Here is an 11,591-nt window from a genome sequence, read left to right on the forward strand (position 1 = left end):
TTATTTTGGGGTCCTTTTTACTAATATGCGCTAACCAATTTAGCGTATGCTAAATGCTAAGGCATCCATTATATTTAGCATTTAGCGCTTGCTAAATCAGTTAGCGCATCTTAATAAAAGGCCCCTTTGTGTCTAACAATATTCCCTCTAAGCCAGTGGTCTCAAACTCGCGGCCCAGGGGCCACATGCGGCCCGCCAGATACTATTTTGCGGCCTGTGGTCTGCACTAGTGCTGCCCGCTCTTTGCAGCTTCCTTCGGCTTTCCCACTGGTCTCCTGCTCTTACCTTCAGATAATTACCGCAGCCTACAGAGAGGATTGCCGGTGCTGTAGCGGTTCTTGCAGGTTTCCGTCGTTCTCAGCAGCACGTTCCCTCTGCTGCGATCCTGCCCCTGACGTCAGAGGAGGGGTAGGACCATAGCAGAGGGAACATGCTGCGGAGGCCGATGGCAGCCTGCAAGGAATGTTACAACACCAGCGATCTTCTCTGCAGGCTGTGGTAATTAGCTAAAACTAAGATCGGGAGGCCAGGGAGGAAGCTGGAGGACACTGCAAAGAAGGGAGGAACATGCAGGCCTTCGGGGGGGGGGGGTAGATTTATAAACTATAAAGAGTTTACCTCATGCAAAATTGTTATTTATTTTTCTGCGGCCCTTCAAGTACCTACAAATCCAAAATGTGGCCCTGCAAAGGGTTTGAGTTTGAGACCACTGCTCTAAGCTGAGGGGGAGTGCTCCACCTACAGTCCTGGTAGAGGGGTGGGGCTGTTTCACTATCATAGTTTTAATAGACAGAGGCAGGCCATCTCTTCAGGACTCCAGGGAATCTGATTGCCCCTAGGGACTGAAAGTACAGTATTGATGCGCCACCCCCACTGATAGCAGTGCAGTTGGAGGACTCCCACATGGCTCAGAAAGAAGAGCCGTTAGTGGTATCTAAGGGAAAATGCTTACTGCATCAGGCCCTGGAGGCTGGTAACTACCAGAAACAATTCCAAAAATACTTCCAGTGCCCTCATTTTTGAACCTCAAAGTGTTTTGAAATTATTCAGGAATTTAAATATGAGCGTTTGATCAAAATATTTTAGAATGGGTTTAGCAGATTAACATTGTTACATTTTCAGTGAAAGTGTGCATAATTTAATTAGAGATGAAAGGGATGGTTTTAGCATAAATTCAGGTTACATAAACACATGACCCAAAACTTTATACAATATTAACAATCGCTGCCAGAGGAACAAACAGTATGTCACATGGAGGGTCTGTGGCAAAATGGTTAAGATAAACACAATCCTAAGTGGAGTAGCCATGGAAGTTTTGTCGGTGCATGGCCTGCTTTATTTTCCTGAAGCAGCCGTTACTGATTGGCGAAACAAGGTCGCTTGTGGAAATGGAGTTTTGATGAAAGTTTTTCTAAATTGGGAGCCATCCAAATGACAGCGGGTCCATTTGAATTAGGAAAACTTCTCAACAAAGTGCAGATAAATGATTGGCATGCATACCCAGAGGGTTTCTATTTTGCTTTTGTGGTATTTTAGAGAGGCAATTGGTGGAGTTTTTTTTATGCCTATGATAAGAATGTTGCGGCTATATTTTACCTAATATTAATGATAACTTTATTCTTTTATAACCAAAAGTTCTAGGCGGTTTACACAGTATGAATTGCTGCAATAAAGATTTTTTGAGGCTTTTTTCTCCACTTAGGATTGTGTTTATCTTCTTCACAATTTTGGCACAGACCCTCTGTGTAACGTATTGTTTGTTTATCTAAATTTGGGTGCCATTTACTGACTCTGACTCTATGCATGGGTTTTAGCGCCAGCAGCGGTGGTAACTGCTCCGATGCTCATAGGAATTCTATGAGCATCTCAGAGCAGTTACCACCGCTGCCGGCGCTAAAACCCATGCTACGCTTTAGTAAAGGAGGGTGTATATGTGTGTAGAAGCATGTTGCAATTCTGCCCCTGCTGCCCCCATAAATGCCTATATGTATTTCCTATATAAATAGGTGCAGTCTTTTTGTGCCACTACTTTTTATGCAAGTGTAATCCTACTCATCTTTACAGTTGCCATTTTCAGCATGTGAAATGTACCTTATATGTGGAAAACACATAATAAAATTATTCCCCAACTGAGAAATGTTAAACTTTGCTCTCAAGTTGCTTCACTCTAGGTAAAAAAAAAAAAAATAGTACACAACCAGGCTAATTCTTTAAAGTATGCACGTGCCGTTAAAATAATGATATACATACGCAGGCCCAAATTCTAGATAAAGCATCATAAATTGTGCATGCAAATCAATACACAGCTGATTTGCATGCACAACTTAATTGTTGAATAAGCCAGTCGGTGCTGATAATTGGGGAGTGCTTGGTGCATTGGTTAAAGTAACCTTGAAAGAGACTTGGGTATATTGGTGGACACAACAATGAAGTCAAAGGCACAATGCGCAGCAGCCTCGAAGAAGGCAAACAGAATGTTGGGTATCATTAAGAAGGGTATTACTACCAGAACGAAGGAAGTCATCATGCTGCTGTACCACGCGATGGTGCGACCACATAAGAACATAAGAACATAAGAAGTTGCCTCCACTGGGTCAGACCAGAGGTCCATCCTGCCCAGTGGTCCGCTCCCGCGGTGGCACACCAGGTCCTTTGACCTGTGAAGTGATTTGACCATTTTTATATCCTACCTATGCTTCTATCTGTACCCCTCAATCCCTTTATCCTTTAGGAACCTAAACAAACCTTCCTTGAACCCCTGTACTGTGGTCTGGCCTATCACAACCTCTGGAAGAGCGTTCCATGCGTCTACCACCCTCTGGGTAAAAAAGAACTTCCTAGCATTTGTTCTGAACCTGTCCCCTTTCAATTTCTCCGAGTGACCCCTAGTGCTTGTGGTTCCCCACAGTTTGAAGAATCTGTCCTTGTCCACTTTCTCTATGCCCTTCAGGATACATCTGGAGTACTGTGTCCAGTATTGGTCGCCGTACCTAAAGAAGGACATGGAGATACTTGAGAGAGTTCAGAGAAGAGTGACAAGAATGATAAAAGGTATGGAAAACTTTTCATACGCAGAGAGGCTAGAAAGGCTGGGGCTCTTCACCCTGGAGAAGCGAAGACTCAGAGGAGACATGATAGAGACTTACAAGATCATGAAGGGCATAGAGAAGGTGGAAAGGGACAGATTCTTCAGCTTATTGGGAACTACAAGAACAAGGGGGCACTCAGAGAAATTGAAAGGGGATAGGTTTAGAACCAATGCTAGGAAATTTTTCTTCACTCAGAGGGTGGTGGACACCTGGAATGCGCTTCCGGAGGGTGTGATAGGACAGAGTACATTAAGGATTCAAAGAGGGATTGGACAAGTTCCTGAAGGATACGGGGCTGGAGGGATATAGATAGAGGTAGAGATAGGATCATGGAAGAGTATAGATAGAAGAAAAATAGGGACTAAAGGGTTTTAGACAAAGGATCACTTACAGGTCATGGACCTGATGGGCCGCCGCAGGAGCGGACTGCTGGGCGCGATGGACCCCTGGTCTGACCCAGCAGAGGCAACTTCTTATGTTCTTATGTTCTTAAAGCTACAGCCTTAGCACCCTGAGGTTGTAGGTTCAAATCCCTTGCTGCTCTTTGACCCTGGGCAAGTCACTTAATCCCCCCATTGCCCCAGGTACACTAGATAGAGTTTCAGCCCATCGGGACAGATAGGGAAATATGATAAAGTACCTGAATGTAAATCCACTTAGGATATAAGTGGTATATAAATAAAATAAATTATTAACATCTTATAATTAATGCTAAGAAGTTACATGCACAACTTGGTAGGCGCATTCTATAAAGTGGTATGTGTCAGGTCTAGTGCATGAATCTCAAAAGGGAGCATGGCCAGGGCAGGAGCATGAGTGGATCATGGATATTCCTAAAAGTTAAGTGCACTGTTATAGAATATGCCCAATCCACGCACAACTTAGGTGCAAGTATTTAGGCCTGGTTTATCTTGGCCTAAATGTTAGTGATGTGTACAGCCGCTAAACACGATGCATATTATAGAATTGACAACTAGCTACAACAGGAGGAACTGGAGTACAAAATACATTAAACACCTACCAGACTCCAGATGAATAATGCCAAGAATAATGCCAGTATTCACTGGCCAAATCACAGCTCAATTTTACAGGGGGACTTGCTTCTGAGGCCTTTTTCCTCCTGTAAAACTGAGCTGTGATTTGGCCAATGAATACTGGCATTATTCTTGGCATTATACATCTGGAGTCTGGTAGGTGTTTGTTTAGTTTTTTTTTTTAAAATATATATAGAATTGATACATAAAGATGACACCTGCAAACTTAAGGGCTATTGTGGTATACAGATGGGTACAGTAAGTTTGGGGTGGGTTTCAGAGGGCTCACCATACAATATAAGCAGTTTATGGTGAAATGTGTACCTGAGACTTTTTTAATGTGACATTCACTGCAGTTCAGATGTCTGTGGCAAGTTTGCTAAGAATGCTGGCTGCTTGTATGTTCCAATGACTTGTTTCTGTGTGTTTTTCATTTGGACATTTTTGTATTCGAAAATGGCCAAAAAAGATAGATGAACTAATGGCCAAAATGTCATCTTGCAGTTTTGAAAATGGACATTTTCTCTACTGGATTTTTGGACATCTTTCCTAAAGCATCCAAACTCAGATCTAGACATCCTATCAAAAATACCCTCCATATTACCTTTATAAAACTTTGGAACTTCTCAGAGACATCTTTAAAAAATGACCCTCTAGTTGTGGTGTGTCAAAATGGTAAGAAACAGACGAGCCATTTGAAAATGGGAGTCAAGAGAGCTCTTATGATCCAATTTTTATTCCACCAATTCTTTGTCATCCTGGCAGGTTCTTTCTACTTTCCCATGCCTCACTTTGACTAGCTGTGATTAGATACAGCAATTAAGATATTGCTCATCCATTTTTCTTACTCTCTTGGCAGTGTACCAGCTCTGATAAGTTGCTTTCATAACAGCAGAGATGAGTGTACATTTCCGGAGCACTCTGATGGTGCAGCTTTATGGGATCCTCCTGAGATGGAGCAAAACCAATATTACTAAAAACAGATCCAACTTTGCTGGTTTCCAATTAAAAATCACAGTTTGGAATAAAACTGGATTATTGACTTGGGGATGATTCATAGAGTAAACCTCATTCTTTGAATAGAAGATCATAAGCCAGATTGATTTTGCTTCCAGACAAGGAGAAATTGAGCCTCATAGCCATTGTGTATATATGTACCTCTGGTATTAAGCTTTTCTGCATCTCAGGATGTAATTGCTAAGTCTTATGGATCTGTTTGCCTAATAAAACACCTTAGTAAATATTTATTTTCAGAAGAGTAGTGGACACATGGAGCAGCCTCCTAATGGAAGTGGTAGAGACTAGGATGATATCAGAAATGAAGAAAGCATGAGATATGTCCTTGGGATTTCTGAGGGAGGGGGGATTAAAGCGACTGGGCTATACATTTGGATAGGTGGGCTAGATAGGCCACATGACCTATTTCTGCCTTTATCTATGGACCTGATATTCAGCATGCAGTGGTCAGCAAATTTAAAGGTGCTGATTGCCATGGGCTGAATTAGACCCAGATATTTGGAGAGCAATGTGGTGAACACTGATAAGCATCAAAAGAGAGCCCTTTTAGAGGTGACAGGTCAAAAGCGGCGGCAAAGAAAGCGAACTGGATGTTGGGCATGATAAAGAAGGGTATTACGAGTAGATCGGCGGACGTCATAATGCCGCTTTACAGAGCAATGGTCAGACCACACCTGGAGTACTGTGTCCAACACTGGTCTCCTTACCTAAAGAAGGATATAACCCTGCTGGAGAAGGTGCAGAGGCGAGCCGCAAAGCTAGTAAAAGGTATGGGAAATTTGAGCTACAAAGAACACCTCGGAAAACTAAGCTTGTTCACCCTTGAGAAGAAAAGACTGAGAGGGGATATGATAGAGACTTTTAAAATACTAAAAGGTTTTGACATAAAATAAATCAATTGACTTGTCCTCCCTTGCAATGACGTGTCCTCCATGTTCACCTATAGCTCGAATCAGGTCAATTGTGCACACTAAAACTGCCCACCTGAGCACATAGTCATGCACATGCTGCAGTCCAATAGGCAACAGGAGGATCTGGAACATGAGCGCAGGCAGGCAGTGATACAAAAACAGCAGACACCTGACCGACTGCAACTTTCCGCCATCTCCCTCCCTCCACCTCACCTTAGATGTAGAGTTTGCCAACTTTCTTTTTTGCCCAGCCGCACGCGTTCAAAAAGCCGCACGTGCGCTGCTCATTTGTTCAGTATTCTCCTCTGACGCAACCGGAAACAGGAAGTTGCAGGAGAGGAGAAGATTGATCAACTCAAGCAGTCGCGCGTGCACGGCTTTTTGAACGCGTGCGGCTGAGCGAAAAAGAAAGCCAGCAAACTCTACATCTAAGGTGAGGTGGAGGGAGGGAGATGGCGGAACGCTGCGATCGGGCGGGTGGAGGCTGCTGGACCGCGCGATCCTTGATTGCCTCACTGAGGAGACAAGTCCATTCACCGCTCCACGGGGCGGTGAATAGCCTTGTCCCCATCCCACAGAGGCCATTATTTTTTCTTTCCCCATTTCAGCGGGTTACCCATGTCATTCTCTATGTCTCACCACCCAATCATTGCATCTCAAAGCACCATTTGTAACCAATGTAGATGTAAAATTGAGATGGCGACAGGCCCAGGACTAATGTCAGAAAGTTCTGTTTTACACAGTGAGTGGTGGACGCTTGGAATGCTCTCCCGGAGGAGGTAATGACGGAAACCTCCATTATGGGATTCAAGTGCAAGTTGGATGCACACTTCCTTGCAAATCACATTGAGGGATACAGGAAAATAAGGTCTTCATCAGGGAACACCTAGGTCTTAAACAGGGAACACCTGGATTGGCCTCCGCGTGTGCGGGTCACCGGACTAGATGGACCAAAGGTCTGATTCGGTGAAGGCATTTCTTATGTTCTTATGTTCTTAAAAGTGCGCGCGACAAAGGTGCACTGAGACAACTGAGCGCAAGGTGGAAGCCCGCGCCGAAGAAAAACATTGTTTTAAGAGGCTCCGACGGGGGGTGTGGGGGGAAGCCTCCCACTTTACTGAATACAGATCGCGCCAGCGTTCTGGGGGGATTCGGGGGTTGTAACCCCCCACATTATACTGAAAACTTTACTTTTTCCCTAAAAAACAGGGAAAAAGTTAAGTTTCCAGTTTTAGAATCAAAATTACCTGATTAGAATAGTCTGCTTGCCATGTCCTGTCTTGATATGGCATCCGTCAAAGTTGGAAAGATCGAAGTCACCATAATGTTTACATTAGGAATAAAAATGGCGCCAAGAGAGTATGAGGAGGCATCATTCAGCACTCTATTGGAAGCAATTCACATATTGTGAGAATAACTCACCAACACCAAGTCTAATATTGAGGACATCAAGACTGATTTGGCAGAGAGAAAGAGGGATCTACAACTATCAAAACCAACTGGACATTAAGGTAAGCAAATCTGTGGTGGCCAAAGAGAATATCCAAGGCCTTCAATGGAAAATGAACTGCATGACACTTCAATGAACAATGAACATGCATGACACTGCATGAATAGCTGCCCCTCCGAAAAAGAAGATTTGATTTTAAAAGGAGACTGGGAAGGTGAGCAGAAGGGAAGAACAGAAGGGGAAGAAATGCCCGGACCGCATGCTGGCCCTGAGCTTAGCAGCTATTCTCACAAGCTGTTGGTGCTGCCTTGAAGCTGTCTCTTTGCTGCAATCTGGTCCCCCTCATGATTCAACTTTCTATTTCTGCCTGGGTAGATCATGGCAGAGGGAAAGCTACCGGGCTGCCACATGGGGGGCCCCTCCAAAAAAGAAGATTGAAAGGAGACCAGGAAGGTGAGAGGAAAGGAGGGAGAGATGCTTGGATTGTGGGGCCTCCTGGAGTTGTTTTAAGTTAGCCCAGGGGTGGGAGTGGGGATGGAGGCAGGGAGGAATGAGAGCAGGGAGACATGCAGATGAGGAGAGAAGGGAAGGAGAGAGATACCAGGCTGTGGGAAGGAGAGAAGAAATATGTCAGACCACGGGAGGGAAAGAGGGAGATGGTGGTACACAGGGATGGAGGGGAAGGGGAGAGAGAGAGGGAGGAGGTGGTGCATGGGGTGGGAGGGGAAGGGGAGAGAGAGAGGGAGGAAGTGGTGCTAGGGGATAGAGGGGACAGGGAGAGAGAGAGAGGGAGGAGGTGGTGCTTGGGGATAGAGGATAAGGGGAGAGAGAGATAGAGAGGGAGGAGGTAGTGCATGGGAATGGAGGGGAAGGGGAGAAAGAGAGGGAAGAGGTGGTTCACAGGGATGGAGGGGAAGGGGAGAGAGAGGAGATATGCACAGGGATGAAGGGGAAGAGGAGAGAGGGAGGAGATGGTGCACAGGTGTAGCTCTCTGTGCTGTTCCTTCCTTCCTTCTGAAAGTTGTATCCGATTTTCACATCAACCAGGAGGTTCATCTGTCTGCTTTTCAACCCACAGGTTTGTTGGACATGCAAGATAGGATACTGCAGACACTTGATGTGCGAAGAGTTATACTTCACTGCTTGGAAAAGACCAATGACATTTGTTTGTGCTAACAGTCAATCCAGGTCCCGCAGACTGGTGTCCAAGGCCTCTGTAGCCAGATGGGTTTGCGTAGCCATTTTGTTTGCTTACATCGCCTGTGGCAAGCTGCCACCAGTTTCTCTCAAGGTGCACTTGACCAGAAGTGTTGCATCATCATAGGCGGAGTCTCGGGCAGTTCCTCCCGCAGAAATTTGTAGAGCAGCTACTTAGTCTACTCTTCATATCTTTACAAGGTTTTACAGATGGTCATAACGGCTCAAGAAGGTGCCACCTTTGGGTCCTCGGTCATGCAGGCAGGCTCTTCTGTCTCACCTTAGATGTCAGCTATTGCTTTGGTACATCAACTAATGTATAGATTCCTGCATAGATGTAACAGAATGAAAGATTAGGTTCTTACCTGGATAATCTTTTTTTTCTGTTAATGTTCTCAGGAGTCCTTACAGCCTGCCCTCAGTATATCCTGTTTCACCTGCTTTCTGCCTTGGATATTTCTAGATTCCAGGCCTGGAGTTCTTTTCCTGTTAGCCAGATGACCCATAGAGATGTAAAGGGCTTCGGGGCTGTTGCTGCACGGCAGCCGCTAGCACAGCTTTGTAGAAGAGGGGGATAAGTGTAAAGAAAGTAAGTGAATTGCTCAGCCTCTGGCTCTTTTGATGTTAATGCTTGTTACAAACAGCAGGTTGGTTCATTATTGCTGCTATGTTATAAATTTCTGTTGATAATTCTTCTTCTTTTTTTCTAAGTTGCAGAGTAGAACAGAAGTTCCACGTACACTTCCTTCTTTGTATTTTATTTCAGTGGAGATTGATTGCTTTGGAACAAATTGAAGGAGTCACTCCACTCCACTGGCAATATGGGAAGTGCTGACAGTTGTGAGTGACGCACTTCTGCAAAACCCAGTTCACAGGAATGGATTGAATGCCTAACATAGGGACTCCTGAGAAGATTAACAGAAAAAATATCCAATCTAATCTTTCAGCAGCACTAACCAGTTAAATGCAACTGAATGTCAGCAGATAGCCAGGTGCAACTGATTTAAGCAACCAGGAGCCTCTCCTGGCTGGTCAAATTTCTTTGAATATTGATCCCTTAATGTCCAATTCTGTGGTTTTACAAGATTGTTTTGGGAGGGGTGATTCTGAGTTGATTATGACTGTTGAGTTTATTATAAAAATCACAGAGAGGTGGTACATGGGGGGAGACAAAATTGAAGGTAAGCCTAATGTAGGGTTCCTAATACCCTTGTACCAATCCCAACCACATTTTTGACAAATTGACTCTTTTTTTTTTTTATGAAACGGGGTCCCATGATAAATCTAGAAAGGCAAATCTGTCTATTTTACTTTGGTAATTGAAAAATTTGCATCCCTCTGTGTTCTCACACAGAGGAGTTTATGTACCAAAAGAAGTCGAAACAGTCACGTATCTGGGAGTATATACATGTCCTCTGAGAAGAGAGGGCAGAATATGTGTCGCATTGTGCCAGAGTACAAGATCTGAAATGGCTTCAATATTATTGTAACAATAAGGGCAAGAAGAAAAAAATTAGATATTTATTACAAATAATGCTAGATATAGTTTCATATGCATACAGTACATTTTGGTAATAGCTTTCATTATACAGTGTACTTTCCGGGCGCTATTATTTGCAAGCTGTAATTTCAGTTGCTTTTTAATAAGAAAATAACAGAGCTTATATATATATCACCTCCTGGGGACAATTGTCAATAATAAGCAGCCAGAAACAGTGATTCCTTTTACTGAGAGCATTCTGGGCTTACAACAGAGAACATTTTGGTTCGTTTGAGTTCTGACCTGGCCTGCCTCCCTCTTGTCTCTTCCTTTTAAAGCTGCTTCATACCAGTACCAAGGACAAGAACAGAGCCTGTCTTCCATGAACAAAACCAGCACAGCGGTCGGTACTGCAGCTCACCCACGGGAAAGCATTGTTATCACCCTGCCTTCTGTCAATGTTAGAACTATTCTGTAATCCCGATAATATACTACCACAGTGTTAGTGGGAGTGAGTGAGTCACATGTGGCATTGTACATATTTAAAGTGCTAATGGCTGATATATATCATATTTTTCTTTGATGCAAAGTCCTTTGTCAGTTTTTCTTGAAGTAAGACCCCAATTGTTCTTTCTTTAAAATGGGAGCTCTCTGATACCTGGGTGTCCATATTTAGAGACCACAGATTCTAGAAGAACAGCTACCATCAGTCAAAAATCACCGATTTATGTATTTATTTATTTTTTATTTTTAACAATTATTCCCTGCACATCTAATTCCATGACTATTCTCTGTGGTTTATAATAAAGCATCCAAAAAGACTAACATAAAGCAGTACACAACATGCACAGTCCTCATCCTACCTAAATTGATAGAATTGAAAACAACAAAGCATCACAAGTGAAAAAAAAAATGCATTTCCAACATTAAAGCTGAACATAATCCAATTTAATTTTAAAAGTTTTATTAAGTATTTATTATGGATTTACCCCCTCTTCTACGAAACTGCGCTAGCAGTTTCTAGCGTGGGGAGCCACGCTGCTCCCAACGCTCATGGGAACTCAATAAGCGTTGGGAGCAGCATGGATCATTCAGTGTGGCGCTCTCTGCACTAAAAAACGCTAGTGCGGTTTCATAGAAGAGGGGGGGGGAGGTTAATCTCCATTATGCAATAAATAGCTTTTTTGATCTCAGTAATCTCAGAATGAAATCAAGCTTAAGCAAGGAAAAACATGAGATTTCAACAAGTGTCTACTTCATTAAAAATTGTGAATACACACAAATGGGGCAATAAAACTCAAGCTAGAAAACACAACTCGAGTGATTAGAAGTAATCATACAACAACAGAATAATAATCCCTCAATAAATTTCATTGTGCAATTTCAATATAGTATATAGCTTATGGTGAATTT

The 11,591-nt window shown here is 43.3% G+C and overlaps 1 long non-coding RNA gene across 1 annotated transcript in view; it reads left to right on the plus strand.

Annotated features, from left to right (window-relative positions):
* Positions 1–10,624, plus strand: part of LOC117357593 — a 48,252-nt gene extending 37,628 nt beyond the window's left edge. The window contains exon 3 of the long non-coding RNA XR_004538830.1: positions 10,517–10,624. This is a non-coding gene — a long non-coding RNA (uncharacterized LOC117357593). The remainder of the gene's footprint in view (positions 1–10,516) is intronic.
* Positions 10,625–11,591: the final 967 nt, after the last annotated feature.

This window comes from Geotrypetes seraphini, chromosome 3 (genome assembly GCF_902459505.1).
Source record: "Geotrypetes seraphini chromosome 3, aGeoSer1.1, whole genome shotgun sequence".
Lineage (NCBI taxonomy): Eukaryota > Metazoa > Chordata > Amphibia > Gymnophiona > Dermophiidae > Geotrypetes > Geotrypetes seraphini.